This window comes from Amphiprion ocellaris, chromosome 1 (genome assembly GCF_022539595.1).
Source record: "Amphiprion ocellaris isolate individual 3 ecotype Okinawa chromosome 1, ASM2253959v1, whole genome shotgun sequence".
NCBI lineage: Eukaryota > Metazoa > Chordata > Actinopteri > Pomacentridae > Amphiprion > Amphiprion ocellaris.
This window is the reverse complement of record NC_072766.1, coordinates 18,664,274-18,683,300: the sequence shown is the minus strand read 5'-3', so window position 1 is coordinate 18,683,300 and position 19,027 is coordinate 18,664,274. Positions and strand designations below refer to the sequence as shown.

The window sequence follows — 19,027 nt, the reverse complement described above, 5'->3', positions numbered from 1 at the left end:
ATGTCTGTCAAATCTAATGACATTCCCATCAACCCGCTCTACTTTGTACTACTAATTAGTAAAGGCTAGTCACACCTAACTACCATTTTCTTGGTTTCTATAAGAAAAAACTATATGTCAGCTGCATCTTCAGAGTGTGTGGTGGTTGTACTTCTTAGATTTTCTATTCTGAAAAGCTTTATTACTTGGTTTTTCATACTTATTGCTCTGAAATGTCTGTCCTATATTGCACATTAGTCATTTTCCTGCATGCTGGCTGACATAAGTGTGACAATGACAAATGAAACTGAACTTGAAGCTGCAGAGCAACACATGTAAAGCGAGGACCAGTAAAGAGAAAACACATTGTTGGCTACAAGGGCATCTGCTCTATTCAAGCAGCCGACGCCTGAAGGAGGATTTCAGCCTTGTATCATGTTTACCCTGAAAAAAAGTGACGATGTATATCAGCCTGCTGCCAGAGACACTGAGGCGGTGAGGCCGCCAGGAAAGTTAATACCGTCTGCACTTGTATACTCCTCAGCAGCAGAGTTGCCAGGAGGGAAAGAGAAGGACCCTGGATGTCTCTTTGGAGGAGCCACTGATGGTGCTGTACCCCCACCTCCCAGCACCACCATGACCACTTGATGGACCCCCGACCAGCCTCCCTCAGCTAGATTACATGACTTTTCCTGTCTCATTTTAAAGCATTGTAATGTGGAATGAACTGAAGTAAATTTACTCATGCCTTGTCCCTACAAACAGTAATGCAGTGCAATTTAAAGCTGCTTGTAAATTTCTCTGCTATTTCCAGTTTGGCCAACATTATACTTTCAAACAATTATTGGGAAAGATTTTATATTAAAAAAAGATATGATGATGTGCTACAGTAAGATGCCCTCATAGATTACACTACCTCATAAGAACATATAAAATAGATAAAGTAGCTCTTCCTTGAACAACTACAGCAGAAAAATGTACTCAGAAATATAGTTTAGTACTATGTGAGGGGATTTTCTAAATTAAGAAATATTTTAAGCACACGTTGCTGACATTTCCACATTTACCTGAGTTTTGCTGTATTGCTACTTTCTGAATCTGAATACATTCAGTAATTCACTCCAGTACTAATGAATAAACACCTCAGCATCTACTGAGCATCTGGAGAATTACAATCATAGATGTAAGCTTTAAGTGCACTGATGTGTTCGACTCATATTAGCATTTGTGTGAACGATGAAGCCTGCAGGTTGTGGAACGTTTGTCCCCTGACTTTGTCCTTTAGACTTTTCCCAAGATTTGCTGCAGTTTCACTGGGGTAATTGTGCTGTCTCTGAGAAGGTACTGCCTTGAAGTCAGGGAACAAAAGTCTGTGGACAGTGATAGATAGTAATATAACTGCAGCGTCACTCTACAAGATGTGCACCTATATGAATCTTGTATCTAGATCTATTTTTAGGCCTGTAAAAGGTAATACAACCCTTCCCTGAGGTGAATCTATATATTTTATACCTGCGTATATGCACCACTGAATCACCAGTCAGTGAAGTAAACTGCACCTCAATCAAACCTCAACCCCAGAAACATGAATGCTGCAGAGAGCCTTGATGACTGAATACTGTCTGCTCTTCTCTTCACCTTTATTTGCACAGATATACACACAGTTTTCACAGAGACAAGCTGATTGAGCTGACTTACAAACCAGTAACCAACAGTGCATAGAAAAATAATTCAAAAATTCTTAAACGGAACGTAAGCAGTACTGTGTGAGGTCCTGATATTATTGCGAGGGATGCCGAAAATACAAACAGTACATTTAGGATTCCATGCTTGTAAGACTTCTGCTTATTGTTGGTCATCAAATACACACGTATGCCTGCCAAAACAGAATGAAACTGAATAAAACTGTGCACAGAATTAGTTGAACTTAACCCTAAATCTACTGGAATTATTTGACTTTGCTACCTAATTTACCCATGGTAAGTGGCAGTGTAACTCTGCCTTAAATGAGCAGGTTACCCAGACTCTCAGTGAACGCAGTAAACAGTTTATCAAACATCTAATGATCTGCCAAGACTGTTTCCCAGGTTTGTGGTGACGATTGGGCTGCAGTCTTATTGTAATGAAGTTCGGAAATGCACATCTAAGAGAACAAATGTTGACAGATGCCAAAGGATGCAAGTTTTTGTTACGCATTGTAACGTTTGAAGCAGTAATTCGGAGACATGGGCTTTGACAGACATCACACCCAAAGAGACTGAAGCAGAAAACACTAAAGAGTTAGAGGAACGCAGGTTACATTTTGTCACTATACACATACAGAATTCGTTTTCATTTAGAGAAAACTCCCAACCTAAGAGTCAGACAAAGAGCTCATGAGATAAAAGGAAAATGAGACCGAGCACTGGAACATGTAGCTTTTGTTCAATAGATCAATGAGGCAGAGCAGTGCCTGCTGGGAATGCCCAGGCCCTATTACAGTAACATGGCCTCTAATCCAATAATAGAACAGCCCACAAGTCAAACAGGCCAATCCTAGAGGAGTTCTGGACCAAGGAACCTATTCAATATTTGGCCAGAGCATGTTGGTAGCCTAGTTTCAACACCGAGGCCAAACTGGACTAATACAGGCAGAGTGATTCTTCTTTCTACTTTCCTATGGTTCACACAAGTAGCATTTCTGTGTTTAACTTGGCAACTTGCTTTTCCAAATAAACAAATTGTGTTCTAATTTGAAGCTAAAAAGCTTGTTGATACTGATGCAAAGCAAAGCAGCTTGGTCCTGGTAAGTAGCACAGCAACATGTACAGCACAATAGAACCTTATCAGATGACAGTGGCATTCAATGTACACATAGCGCCAGGAGATGCAGTGAGGACGAGGAATGCTGGGAACTCAATAGTGCCATTTTCTAAATGAGTCTGACTGGGAACAAAACCTAATTTAAAACGCTGTAATACATGATGAGACACACAGATTAAAAGTTCTAATTAGACATGTCTGTTTCACAAAATCTGTAAAAAATAAAATGCAGAGAGAGAGAGAGAGAAAAAAACTCTCACTCTGGAGCCTCAAGGGAAGGACTAATGTGCTCCAGGAGCATATTGCATATTGTGATCCATCTATTTTATATGCACTGCTACCGAATAATAATCATGCTGTGTAATGCACCACTTTGTCAGGCTTTACCATTATCATCGTAAGAGCGGTTGCGATAGCGTAGCTGGTGCTGTTTTTACCTTGTGAGTCTGTGTGAGCATGTCATCGTGGCAAAATGTGGCCCTGGAGACATGCACTGTAGCAGGGACTACAGTGGCGGAGGTTTGGAATACTTTGGCAGGTGTGTGTCTGTAGACAGATTTTATCAACACAATAACACAAAGGCGTGTAGCTGAGATCAAAAAGAAGGTCCACATTGAGGTTGGGTGTCGCCTGACCTCTGAGTAGTCATGCAATCATGCCACAATGTAGTAATGACTGGATAGTCGTGGGTCAGGACGTCAGTATGTTAACAGGCATGATGGTATTTGGGTTTTTCACATCAGTTGGAGCACTTTTTATGTACCCCGTGCCTCACATCATAAAAATTAATTTTGTCAGTTCAGTCAAAAAAAACAAACATCCAGTAATATGTGCTCGATTTATGCTTCACATCATGCTTGATCACAACTATTAAACAATAAAACAACATCATCCACACACACACATATCTGAGCATTTGAACACCAAAGCAGTAACATCAAATATCAACTCACGATGATGCTTGTCAGCACTCTGCAACACACTTTCACATTCTGAAGCAGCTGATGCTCTTTGCACACCTCCAAAGTGGGGTCCCTCTTATCTTCAGCATCATAAAGTAACTGAAAGGGCCCCACTTAGGGAGGTTTTTGGAACAGGGGTAGAGCACTGTATAGTGTCTTCATGGGATGTTTTAAGGGGTTTATACTTGTCATCAATGTGTACTGGTTACTTATGTAATGAGGCAGTAATGACTACTAAGTACTCATGGTTAGGAACGTCAACATGCTGACAGGCATCACGGATGGGTTGATTCCATTACAAGACCAGCCTTTTGGTAGACAGTTCATGTCACTGACAATTCCCTCAGATGCAGGAAACCCTATGGTACAGTCTTCTAAATAAAACTTTAAGTAAAATGTTATTCATTCCCACCTAGCTAAATGGTTTGAATATAATTCCAAAAAGAAAAAAAAAATGGAGCCTTTATGTCTGCATAGGGAGCATGTTCTTAGCGGTTTTTAGGGGCCACCATCGGTTCTTCTACACGTTTAGAAGTGGAGTGGGAGATGAGAGTGTGTTCAACTCATTGCAATCTGCAGCTTCACTGTTAGATACCACAACATGCTACATTTTTGCCATTTTATCTCAGGACTAACCATTGAGTTTGAGGACAGCACTGGAGTTGCTGAAACGTAAAAATGACATTTTCTAATGAGACTTGTAAACTCACACGATAACGTAGTGATTGTTTGGTTACTAGGGAGGCCAACGTTTGCACTATTCAATCAATTCCATGCACTCCTATTCTTGAGCTAATGCTTTTTTGAATGCTTGGAAAAGACAACACCCTCAGAACACTTTTTAATAATGAGCATTTCTCATTATTAACACCCTTTGAGCAGCTGAAAGCTTGCTGGCCTCTTCTATTGCTCATCATCATCTCTATTGGCCTTTCAAGTGTTCTAATACATCCAGTCAGTGTTTTCTCAACTGCACAGACACCTTCCCACATATGCATAGGGTCTTGACTATTATTCCGTGATGAATCAGTTTCTAACTGTTAAATAATTAGATGCACATCTGGAACAAGCCAGCGTTTTCTTCTGAATAACCTCAGCTGCCAATAAATCCATTTTTATCACCAGTGCCGTCATATCCATGTAAACGCAGTGTAAACAAGACATTCAAGGCTCTCTCTGACTACTCATCAGGCAGAAATTAAATTGATCTAAAGCACACAGCCTTAGTCACACACACACACACACACACACACACACACACACACACACACACACACACACACACACACACACACACACACACACACACACACACACACACACACACACACACACACACACACACACACACACACACACACGACTCAACTGGCAGAGTTAGGAATGAGGTCATCATCCAGCAGGCTGAACGGGGCGGCAGTAGACAGGAGGTCGAAAGAGTGGCTGTGTGACTGCACAGTCAGTTGAGAATGCAGGGTGAGGAACCGAGTAAAATATCACTCTGCTCTCTCTAAGTGCATCTGAGTCAAGCAGCAACGCCTTATTATTCGCCATAGGGCTCCAGGTTCACACAGTCTCATGGTGAATTAAATGTTTTTTTGAGTGTACATGAGGCCAGACTGATTGGAGGTCTTTCAAATAGGCCAAACAGTACAAAGTACGGGCACACATGCATCAGGTTTCAAGGTAAAGCTGTCGATGAGTATTTACGCTTTGGGTCTGTGGCCTACGCAGTTTTCCTGTGTTTGTATCAGAGCAAACAGACTAAAATATTTAAGCGAAACTCCGCACTTTCAGCTGTTTTTAGCCTCAGAGAAACTTCTGATAAATATATGTTGGTAAGAAGTGCAGCTGAAAGAGATGCAGGACTTTGAAGATGGGTCCACAAATCACATTTTCATCAATTTGTTTTTAAATGGCATGTAGCCAGAGTGGACTGCAGAACAATAATAATAAAAAAACAAACAAAAACATATGCCTGATGACAATGCAAAGCACTCAACTATTGTTTTTATTCTGCTGCATCACAAACATTGAGACAGATTGCATTTTAGCTTGATTTACACACAAACTAAAAACGAAGAGTTTAATTACTCTTCATTATAGCAATATATGCTATACAAAAAGACATGTAGAATAATTGAACCTTCACATCTACACATCCCCTCTGTGTGAGTTCATGTGAGAAATAAAGCCTGTTGGCATAATTATCCACCTGGCTGATGGTGGGGTCAGGTGACAGAATGCATACCTCCTGAGTGACACAAACTACGAGTCTTTTGTCTGCCTGTGTGTTTTTGCATGCATACATTTGTATGCATGTGTGTATGTATGAGTGCGAGCAAAAAAGCTCTGGCAAATAGTCGAGGCAGGCAGGTGATGCATCTCTGTCGGCAACAGCTTCAATGCAGGTGTTGAGTTTCATGCAGAGGAGAGGAGAAGCAAACAGTCCCACAAATCCAACACAAACCTTGTTGGTAATACCTCATTCAACGTAATATAAGGCACAGTCAACATGATAATGTATTGTTATTACCTTGTTTGTTGTCGGTGTGTTCTGATGTCCCCCAAAGAGTGAAAAAAAATGGTATAAAACACTGTTCAAGCTAAAGATCAATGTTTCCAAGAATGAAAGTCATGAGACGAGTGGACCTTGAAAATTCAACCAGGGAATCGGTTTGAAATACGATTCCAAACTACAAATGGTTTGGCATGATTTGTGATGTAGATATCAACTTTGATGGCTATCTGAAAACAAGCATGACTATGTAAAACAACACATCTATGAGCAACCACTCAGAGTTAATCTTGTATTACAACCCTCACTTACTCCCACATTACAATTTTCTTTTAAAGGCCAGAGCTTTTGTTTTCTATTTACAATATAGATTCAGCCTATAACTACTCTTTTGCTACTAGAGGATGTGTTCAAATACAGGTTGCCATGGTTACAGAGGCCGGCTGTAGCCTAATATCTGATCTGTCTTATAAGACAAGGATATTAAAAAACACTAGGGTTTAAGTAATATTTGCTGGTTGACATCTGCTGGTTGAATCAAGCATACTAAAAAGGTCAATAATTCAACGTTTAACAGAGAAGTTAAGTCAGAGCGGTCAAAGTCTTAGATCACAATGGGACCACTACTGACTAATGAAATACTTCTATTTGAAATTTGTAGCTCTTGAAAGTGGAATGAGCCACCTTTCATTACCCTTGTGAAGCTGCTATAAAATCTATCGGTCCATAAAATGAGCATTCAGATCTGCAATCCCAATAATGAATGAATGAAAGAAACTGTTAAAGGTGCAATATGCGAGATTCTGAACATAAATATAAGATTAATATAGCAACAAACAAGTATCTGCTATGTAAACATATAGTGAAGCAAGGACAATTAGCAAAAAAATAAATAAAAAATAATGTCACAGCTTCACTATTCTATTTTTTGGCAGTCAGTATAGCTGCGTGTGAATGTTAGTGGAAGTAAGTCCCTCCAACTGAAACTGTTGGCTCTCCCTGAATTAATAAATAGACTGAGTGACCACCTACACTGCACTGTCAAAACGAGAGAGCAATGGAAATGACAGTAAAAACTAAACATGTTCAATGTATTTTACAATGCTAGAGTAGGCTAACGGGTGCGTCTGGATTATTGTTTTGGCTCTTGTGTTCACAATCGTTTGGTCGTAAATTAAGCGCAAAGGGAGAGGAGGATGTGGCCAACGCTCACATCTGTTGAGTGCAATGTTAGTGCTCCAATGTTTCTGAAAGTCACAGAGCACCGGTGATTAAATAATCAATAGATATATAAATGAATCAATATCTTCATCGACTCGACAGCTGGATCTACATTCTTTTATGGATAGATGAGCCACTAACAAACCTTCTTTGATAAATGTCTTTCAAACTCAAATATGAGAAGAATCAAAGCAATACTGGCTGCCTTATAAGCATGAGCAGGAAAGCAGAAAACAAACTCTGAGTGTTAATAGCTGTGGATCTGTATATGGACTTTTCCCCCCACTAACACACTGTGATCAACAGCATCACCTCAGTCCATTTTTCTTGTTCCAAACTGGCTGCTACTTGTTGCCTCAGGCCATGATAAAGATTCAGAACACCATGCCTCTGCTGTGTGAAGACACATCACCATACGATGAAGGTCCATGTGCAGCATCAGAAATACACATAGATATCAACGTACAACATTTTCTGCCTAAACGGCAAGGTTATTTCAAACACACAACTAGTTAACATACAGTCACATTATGCCCTATTCCATAAAAGGCCAGAATATGATTTAGTTTTGATGCTGCTTTGTCAAAAATATGAATCTAAAGGAATCACATCTTGTGAAAGAAGCACGCTGTAACACTGCCACATGCTTTACTTAAGTACAGATAATGTGGTAAGTGTAAGCTTTAAAACTAACAATTTGTACTGTCTATAATTTGTGTTAGGTTGGTTTCTGGACAGGAACTGCAAGAGGCAGGCATGAGTGCAATCTGCAGCAGCAGACACACATAATAGATTAATTCTGAGCACTCAAGGGTCATCCAAGCTTTTCTGCAACTCTGTGTCGAAACGCTGACCACAAACAAGACAATATAAATAAAAGGATCAGTGTACAAAGCATTTTCTCTCAGAAATAAATTAATACATAGCTCATGGGACCGCACCACTTCCTCTCATTCCACCAAGCTGTCTGAACACTTTGTGGGACAGCTGACCAACATCCATCAGGGACACAGAAATGCAAGAGTCACCGAACCAGACACAGACCACCCAGCCTGTTCAATCTTCATCACATCTGTGACTCATTCCATATTGGTGTTAGTTCTTCCCAGCACTGAGGGTTCTGAACAGACAAGAGAAAGTGAACATAGATGTCTGAATGAATGTGCACTTGTACCTACAAACATTGCTACGCTTTGTGTCGAAACAAAGAAATCCAACTGAACAGATCTAAAGCTTGTTATGAAAAGTCTGTTCTCTGGGGAAATGTGTTGTAGGGAACGATTCTAAAAATTATTCAAATAACGCTGTAGGTTGGCCTGTAATTCATCCCATCCATTTGTACTTTTATGTTATTGGAGTGTTTCCATTTTGTGCCGTAAAGCATATGAAAAGATTTTACTTTTGATTCCTTAAAGTGAGACGATGTAACTTCTGCAACAAGAAATAACTCAGTCTTCCGCTTCCAAATACAACTGCAAATCTTCGGCAATGAATCGCACCACAGTTCAGTTCTACACAGAAGCAGAGTTTTCAATGCCATAGTCCTATTTGTTCTGACAAGACAAGGCAATTATTCTTACTATATTCATAAACCTTAAGTAAATATTACACTATAAAGGATATTACTGAGACAGTCTGCCACTTCTCCATGTGTGCTACTGTTTCAGTAATTTTGTATTTTACCTTGTGTCATTTAACTGCTATTGAGGAAAAAATACATAACTCAAGGAAAAAAGTGTCTCTGGTTCAGACTTGTGACACTTCTGGGCATCTGTACTCACAACACTCCTAAGCCCTGTAGTTGCATGGGCAAATCATACGGAGACAGTGAATCAATAAACACTGCTGTGTCGTAAAGGTTAACATAATCTCTGCACTTCGGCGCTTTTAAAGTTACTGGGAGGATTGTGTTTCTTGTGGGACTGTCTGGTTCAGTTAAAGACCAGAGATAATTCTTGCTGTCAGACCAAGATTTAGTTTTCACTGAATCCCTTTCCTCAGAAATAATTCCACAGTCCTCTGGAGTATAAAAGGGATTCGTGATTTACATACTGTATAGAAGAATCAGCCGAAATCCTTTAAGTAGTTAGTAATGTCATTACTGTAACATCACCATTTCCAACTAAGGTATTGACAGTGATGTATAATGAGGCATAATGAAAGGTGATAATGGGACTACAGGTCAGCCAGACAAGACTGGGGTTTAGTCATTATCAGACAAATATGTATCAGCAGTTAATAGTTCAGATCAATATTCAAGGCTGACAACAGCAGCAAAGAAGTGTGAGCAAGATAAGACTTTATTGCAAATATATTAGGGTCAGACTTCAGTAATTTCTGAGAAAACTCACATACAAAGTCAAATATCATTTGGGGACAGAAAAAGATTCAAGGGGGAGACCCATGATGGCCGCCTAGATCTGAATGCCAAGGAGGCCAATGGGGTTCTGGACACCGACGTGTTCCATTTGGCAGTGGTGCAGTTGGGATTGCACAACCTTCCCAATGGCACAGCCACTCACTCTGGCTGGAAAAACAGGTGATTCACTGCTACTGTGCCAGTCAGCTGCCGTGGCTATGGCCTCAGTCACCCCCACAAGGAGACATGACCGCTGTTTACCGGTAAAATGTCTGGCAGTGGAAGGAATGCAGTGATAGTGTGGAAGAGTCGCGGCATGATGTGGTCCGGAGCCAGCAATGTTCCAGGGCTAGTAAAACTCACTGAGACCAAATCTCCTGAAAAAGATAAATGACCAGTTGACCGCTCTAGTCACATTGCCACTCGGAGACTCGCTTGTCCGGATAACACTGACAGTTCAGCTGTAACTAGAAGCTGCACTAGTAAAAAAAACAATAACACCATCACACCCAGGACTCGTGGGCTGTTCTTAGATATAACAAGCTTCACGCTCTGAGGCAACTTCCTTAGAAAATAAAATAATGAGGGAAATTATTATAGCATCAAGCAGGTAGCTTTCTGCTCTGCTGAGTGTGAGATCACCACTCTCTGTACCCAGTACAGCACAGAACAGCTTGTTTAGGAACACTTCGCACCGCTGCTGAATGATGCCACTCTGACTCACTAGTTCCACAACATCTGGTCATAATCAGATATGACCATCGACTCTACAGACACCATGTGAATAAAGTGTGTCAACTATTGTGCAACTGCAAGGTACTTTATGCACCAATACAGATGCAGTGCATGATACTGTAATATAATGTTACAATGGTCCCAATGTGCTGTGGACTATTGTCAATCCTGAGTGAGGCCAACAGATGAAAACACTCTACACCAACCATGAGACTGGTCAAGCTGGAAATGGACTGAATTCAGCCATCTTCAGCACTGGCAGACATTTCTCTTTTAGGGAAAAATGTGGCCAATCTGTTTTGTTGCTCTCACAGGCCTATACAATTAATTGATCCACTTGGCAAGAGAGTGGCAGACAGGACAGCAATGACGAGCACATCTATTCAAGAAAATAAAGCATATTCAACCTCCTCCTCATCCTAACTAGGGAAGCAAAGATGTAATAAAATGTTTTATCCCTCTTGGCTGATAAAATAAGCCAAAGTTATGCCGGCAACAGTCACAGAAAAGAAACTGATTGTTGTTAATAATAACTTAACTAGGATTGTGGCTGATCAACGGCAGAGCTCCAAGTCATACATAAATTTTAAAATGGAGGTTTTACAACCTGTGTGAGTGTAACTGAATTCCTTCCAAAATGAATAAATTATGGAAAGCTGATCTGCTGCTTGGTCAGACTGCTGCTTTGCTCAACTACCGACACAAAATCCTAAATAAAAAAGTAAAGCAGCCAGTTTAAAATATGCTTGCGGCTTGTATTATGGACTACATAATGATGTACAAAAGCAGAATAAAGGAAAGGTGGCAGATGTCTTGAGATCGCTTTAAAATGTTAAATACTAATAAATGCATGAAATATGGAAAAGCAGAAACATTTACTTGCAGGGTTTTTTCCAAACATGGCTTAATTAGCTGAGCTGATACTAGAACAATGAGCTGTGAACAACCATCTCAGAATGTCAACAGACTGGACAGAGCAGCTGGTGAAGGCTGCGATCACATTAGTTGAGTAGACTCATGAGATACAAGGTTAAGAAAGCCTGAAATACTCAAATATTGGTTTGTTTTCAAAAGTCATGCCTTTTTTGGCAGCTCAACCTATATTCCTCTACAATAAGGGCACCGTCCTTGTAGTACTATTGGTTGTAATCAATGGGAAAATACTTTATGATAAATGACAACTGCATTACATTAAAAACACAGGCAATTTGGAGTTCAAACACTGCAGGACAACAATCTGTTTTCTCTCATCCTGCCTTTTGGACCACCTCAAGTAGCACTAAACACTGGCCCAAGTTAAAGAAGGCAGTTTCTGCACACAGAGGAACAAACCAGAGTATAATTCAGATGTTACTACATCTAAAAGACACTTCTTAACCTGTGGTCCTTAGCTTTGAGCTCAAACATCTGAATATATTGAGATCTGGCTGTTTGCTGAAGCATGGCATAAGACAAATAAACATCAGAGCTCATTAATTGCTGGAAAACTAAAACACACAGCAACTGTAAACTCATTTGTGGACTGGAGCATGGTTACAGACAAGCTGGGCACCAGATGCTGCCTGGTAATTGCCCTCTGAAAGCTGCACATTGAGCCACCTTGAAAATCTAAGTTATCAAGTACTGTCAGAGAGATGCAAGAAGATACACAAACCCATTTAATTTAATCACAAATTCCATTAATTTCTATTAGTTACTAAAAAATAAAGTGTAAAAAAAAAAAATTTAAAAAAAAGAGTTTTTACAGTTCTTGATTGTACTTTTTAAAAAAACAATTTATTATTATTTGACAGATTTTCCCTGTTTTATTAAATTACAGATTTACATGTTAACCATAAAACAAAACTGTAAATAATGTCCACATTTAAAAATCTGCATTTTTAGAATTGGCAATTTGTTCTTCAACAGTGTTATTTTACTGTATTTAAATGGGGGGGAAATTTTTGAAGGAAACACTATGTAGATCAATTGCTGAACAATGGGGCAATTTTTTTTTTGCCTATTGTTTGTATGTATTTTCTTTGTTTTATTGAATTATAAGTAATATTTGCTAAAATCACTGAAAAAAGTATTGATTTACAAGTTCACTGCAGTAAAAAACAGTACATAATATATTTGAAAAATTGTACTTATTATTTTACAGTGTGACCATAAACTTACACTGCTTACTGTATTTACTTCAGCTAAAAAAAATATACATTATTTTCATTACAATAGCTGTTACTTTCACTAGTTTTACATTTTTTAAATGTTACAGTATTCCATTCATTAACATGTTTTCTGCCAATGACCGCACTGCTTTTTTTGGGTTTTTTTTTTACAAATTTTTATTTTGAATTTTTTTGCAGCGTAATGAACAGTCGTTTGCGTTCACAAACTAAATCACACAGTAGCTGATAAAAGTCCACCTAGCAAGTAGCTTTGCACCAGGTATCTCTGGCTTACACACACACTCCATTGCTGGGTAAACGTAAATGGAGCAGAAGTAGCTGGTTTACTTTAAGCAGCTGCCAGCACTGATGCATCATACTAATTTAGAGTGAGCTACACAGGTGGAGTGCATATGACGTGGGTCCATCACCCAGCTTCCACTGCAGTCCTGTGATTGTGTAAGTGAAGAGAGTGACTCATAAAGACAGAAAAAGAAAACAAGCTGACAAAACATCAAAATGTAAGTGCAAGAAAATACTGAGAAACTGTAGCTGCTGCTGCTGCTGCTGTTAAGAGCAATGGAGAAAAGCAAAGAGCCTGCAGGACAAAACCCTAAAATCTTAAACAATATGCTTCCAAATGGCTCCCTGGCAGCTGGAAACTACTCCTCTTTATGCTGATGAGTGTTGCCAGCACAAACATGGAGCGCACGACGGAGAGGTCCCATGTAATTGTACACCAACAGTGACACTGATGAGGGATAGTACATCTCCAGTATAGCCTACAGTATTACAGTAGCAGCCATACTAAGTGTAACCCAACTACCCAGAACACTGATATGTGGATTTCTGTGAGGTGGAACATCATAGCATTGCACTGATACAAGAACAGGTGCAGCTAAATAGGACGATTTCATTGGCTACAAGTCTGTGTCAACAACATTCAGTCAGAGCGCAATGCTTCGTTCACGTTTATTCAGATGTGTGATTTCACACTTTAATTGAATTTAATGGAAATCACACATTTTCAGCTGCTTCACTTTCATGCCTAAGTGGTGCACATCATCTGTAATGACATTTTCCAGTCTCTGCAGCTACAGTCCAAACAGAAGCCTTAAAAGTCATCCTGTCTCCGTTAACAGCCTCTTACCTTATTGCTGAGGACAATGCAGCCTTGGATGTCCGCTGATCTTCACAGCTGCAAAACAAAGGATGTATCTTTATGAGACAAATGCACAGAAGACACACAGGCAGGTTAACATGCCAAGATAATTACTTTTTTTTTGCTCTATATACAAATGGAAGAAATGGATCCCACAGCAGGAGTGTTCATGCTCCATTAAAATCTAAAGGCACAAATGCCCTTCATTATATTTTTAGATATTTGTAATAGGCTGCGCCATGTTTGGCAGCACATAAGGATAAGATACACTCACGCTAAAGCATAATTATGATATGGAAAATAATTACAGGCTTGTTAGTGTACAGAGTCGAGCATCTGGTTAAGGAGATGAATGCACATTTAATTAGCAGGTCCATCAAAAACAAGAAACAAATCACAATTGAATTAAAGGAATATTTTTAATGCTGCATGAAGAGCAGAGGTCCAAAAACAGCATGAAGCTCAAATGACAAAAGAGCTCTTCATTAATGGAAACAATATTTTTCTAAGCAGACAGGCACATATAGTATACAAGGCACATGCATTATGAAACAGTGAAATATCCTATTATGCCTTCATTGTGGTAAAACATTCAACACTCAAAATATGTTCAAGTTTGTTTCCATGTCACATGCAGACGACATATACTCTGAAACCTTATCAGTCACTTTCTAAACAGTCTGAACTTGCTCTTAGTGACTGAACTTGAATTACGTGCTGGTGACTTCTTGGTAGAGCCCAGGACAAATATTTACTCGACACAGATTTTCTGGAGAGTCTGGAACGGCAACGTTATCAGGACGACTATTGAATTAGTTACAGTTAGCGTCACATCCGCTGCAGTCCACCTCAAGCAGCTTTCGAAAATGCCCCACAGTTCTCTAAAATGAAGAAATCTGCTCCAACCACACAGTTTTGTGACAGCTGAAGGGAATATAAGAAATTATCAGCAGTGACACTTTCATTTAATGATAACTAACCAAAGCTTTTATTATGAAGAATAGTTAAATAAAGCTTCAACTGCCTATTTATTTCTAATTATCTGACAGTAAATTTTGAGTTCAGAACATAGATATGGAGAGCGTCTAAATTTAACTACAAGACTGGTGTTAACTAATCAGCAGCGATGGGTAATTTCACTGAAGAACTCTTATAAAGTGGTGCTTATTTCTTAACTAAATCATCTCTCTAACTGAAAAATGCACATTAATTAAAAGCAAAGAATATATTTTGTGATTTGGTAAAATATAGGGGTTTTTTTTCTGATTAGCGGAATTCTTTGCACCTCCTGTAAAACGTTTCAAAGGCAAACCGCTAATAGCAAAATGATACAAATTGAGCACAAAAAAAAAGCAACTCAATGTGTAAACCAGCTTTGCTAATTGGGGTTTTGTAGATATGAGCATGAGATGCATTTTTACTTATTGAAATGGTCAGAAATGCATAGATTTATGTCAAATAACTGAACACAGACTCATCTTGCTTAGTATCCAGTGTGCTCCCTCTCAAAGGCTCATTCTAAATCAGGAAGGACCCTGAACTAGCCCCACTTGGTTAGATATGTGTGCCATAACTACTATTATTATGAGCAAGTTATATCAATGCCAGAATCTCTTATGCTCTAAAATTAGTATTGGCCCTAAAAATCCAGTATCAGTCAGACTCTACAACAGGGAAATGATTATTGGCTTCCAAATAATCTCTTTACTACTAACAGCTTGTTAAAACACTGTTAATCTGTCTTATAGCCTCACTGAAATCATTACGCTTATGACTGAATAACTGCATTGTCTTAAATAATGATTTAAATTTTTAATCATTCAGCTGCTCTGAGCAGAATCATAATTATGTATTTTCGTTTTATTTCTAGCATCTTTTACTAGTAAAAAGCTACAGCCCATTTATCCTAGGATCCAGTGGTTGTGTATGTGGCACATTGCTGTAGTTTCCAAATGTTCTGGACTAGAATAATCAATCGCTGGACAAGTACAATATTTCACAACAGGCAGTGTGGATTATTACACCTGTCCAGGCAGTACAGTATAATGCTCATAGCCAGAGTTAATGACACGAGCTGCAGCCGCTCCACTGACAGGCTGGAGGACTGATGGGGGACAACTGAGAGACACTCTAAAGGTGGATGATCGGAGGGAGAAGCAACACACTGCAGGCTCTCACTGTCGTGCTTGTCCCGTCTCCCCCGGGAGGATTTGCACGCACTGCAGTTACATCAGCACTCGCATTCTCACAAACACTCCGGAAGACTGTGCAGTAATGCACCAGCCATGCAAACGTACACAACAACGAAGTGATCTGATTTTACACCGGCAAGATGTCACAGGATTAAGTGTATTACACAGGAAAACTGCACCTTTATCCATCAATTAATACATCCAAGAATAACAAACATTGTAAAATTAGAGGGCAAGTCCAAAAAGAAGCATTCTGATGAAAGCCAGCACTGACTAGAGCTGCTCATCATCACCAACAATTCTGATTACCTGCTTAATCATCAAACTCCTTCATAGCTCGTTTTTTGCTCAAGCAGCCGGCAGTAACAATCGGTCACTTGAGTGTCACTGATTGGCTGACACTGGCATTGTGGTGAAAAAGGTTTTAGGTTTCTCACTGGGAGACAACTTATTCACATAATGACTCACTTTTTCCAAGTCTCAATCAGGATGTCAAAAAATGTAAAAATACATCGCATCAATAAATGTCCATTAAAAGAATGATCATTGGCAGAAAAATGGGTTTAGGAAAGTAGCACTGAATGCAGTCCTGTTTTGGTGCCATTTTTCATTTAGTTCTTAGTTTAGTTTTTATGTCATTTGCCAGGATTTTGCCAAGAATTCTTCTCATTTGACAAAATGTGGAGTTCACATCGAGCACATTTCAACTTTAATGCCAATAACTTCAGAGATTCCAGTGTGTTATGCCAGTAGTGACTAAGGCAGCCTACGTTAGCCACTGTCACTAGCCAATATGGCCTATATGAGTTGAGCAACTGCGAAGGTTTAAGGCACGCACGGCCTGCCATCTGTATGGGGTTCTAAAAAAAGCATGTATGTCTGGAGACATACACTAAGTAAAACCAAGGTTACTCCTGATTTCAACAGAAAAGAACTGGAGGAACATTTGACAAACCAAAAACAATAACCTCAGTCTTATTCATGGTATGATAAAGCTGGGTATTGTAAACTGTAGTGTTGTAGCCACATATAAATCACAGACACACATATATTACAGAAGTACACAATCAACTAGGTATAAATATATATGAAATGAATATGTTAAGTAGTCTGCTCTGTCAACAGGTCCAGTGTTACATTTCTACTGCAGTCTGTTGATGGGTTGTTGTAGTAGTAGTTACAGTCTGTTCAGTGCCTGAGTTGAACTCTGAATTCTATACAATTAGAGTCACACATGAGTCATCGTACAGTAACTTTCCACAACTATTTATGCTCATACATGAGTGACTCACATGAGGTAATGAGTCACTCATTCATGTATGTTGGCGAACAACTGTCTGCTATGCGCCATCAACCACAGACACAGAGAGAGTCTTCTTCCTGTAGCGGGTGTGGACAGCAGCATTTAGCTGCATTTAAAGCTACAGACACGAAAACAAGCTGTTTAGAACAGGGTTAAAACCAAAAGTTATAGAGTCATGTGAAAATAAAGCATCTTTGCAGTGTTTTGAGCTGAAAAAATGAAAGATGCATTCTGGGGAGACTTTCCATAATTAGTAAAAAATGGTCAAAATATGGGACCTTTAAGACCTGTAAAAAGAGATGATGTGTGAATTTCACTTTATAAATATGACATGAACTGACATTTCAAGTAATCAGACTACCCCAAACGGCAAAGTAACAAGAAGAGTGAACCTGTTTTACTCCAACATTCAAATTACAGCGGCACATAAAATGTTACTTAAACTATGATCTACAATGTTTATACTCCGTGATAATACATGGGTATCTAGGTGCCAATTAACAGAGACTCGTATTAAATCCACTTCAGAATGCGAAAGAGAAACTTTCTCACAGATCAAACTACAATAAAACAGGAAAGGAATCACTGGAAAGCACAAAAAATGCCGAGAGGAAAATAAATGTGAGCCCACGAATTAAACAAAACACACTTGAGGAGAGAGAATCCTTATCTCGCGCAACTTAAGAGACATTTGCATTCTTGTAATTCTCTCCTCTGAGCCTGAGGGGGATTGCTTTGAGCAAAATCCAGCTTGCTTAGTTGAGAAAACACTACCTGGGATGGAGGGTGGGAGCAGGGGGGGACCACAGACACTAGCAGCAGCTGTATGCTTAAAAAACAAACTTATTCTTGAGGATATTTTTGTTGCCGTTTGTCATACCAAAAAAGACGGGAAACAAGGCTGGTAGAAAATTGAATGAGTAGGGAAACTCCTTTGGTACCCCTGAGGTTTGCAGAGGTGGGGCATATAGCTCCTTTCAACCTTTAGAAGTGCAATATGCCACTTGGGACTTCATTGTTTCATCCGTCCTGCAGTTTCATTAATAACAGTGCAGAAGAGGACAGAGTGGGGACAGGTCAGACAATATGGTGCCTGGGAAACACCGTCCTCCGGCCCCAAAAATGAGGTTTTAATAAAACTGCTCCCTATGATGCCTCAACATCAAACACTATAAACACAGCTGGATTACACGCAGGTCAAAGTAGCAACTCATATCTCTTACACGAGATATATGTATGAGTGTGTGAGGATGGAACAAAAAAATAACACAGCACCATGGCCCATTCACATGAAGTTTCAGCCATTAACCAAAAAAAAGAAATTCATTGTATTAACCTGATTTATTGCTCACAGTTGTTGCCACTGAGCAGCTCCACTAAAACTAATGGGGGCTGGGTGCTGAGTTCCTTGCTGCAGGCCACCTCAAAGATCAATGGCAGCTGCTCGCTGAAGGGCAACATTCCCATCTACATTTTACCCCAAACTCTGTAGAGATTTGCACAAACAACCTTAGTATACAGATTTGTGTCTCTTAAAGGAATACTTAAGCATTTTGAGAAACACATTATTCTCAGTTTTACCAAGAGATTAAAGGAGCTGAAACACTTTTATCTGTCCATTATACCTGAAGGTAAATGTGATGT

At 39.4% G+C, this 19,027-nt stretch overlaps 1 protein-coding gene across 3 annotated transcripts in view; it reads right to left on the bottom strand.

The window, feature by feature from the left end:
* The window catches only part of tln2a (talin 2a), a 102,122-nt gene that overhangs the window by 62,857 nt on the left and 20,238 nt on the right, over positions 1 to 19,027 (bottom strand). For all 3 annotated transcript variants that reach the window (XM_023291347.3, XM_055010752.1, XM_055010749.1), the window contains exon 2: positions 13,877 to 13,924. The gene's annotated coding sequence lies outside the window, so the exon portion shown is untranslated. The remainder of the gene's footprint in view (positions 1 to 13,876; positions 13,925 to 19,027) is intronic.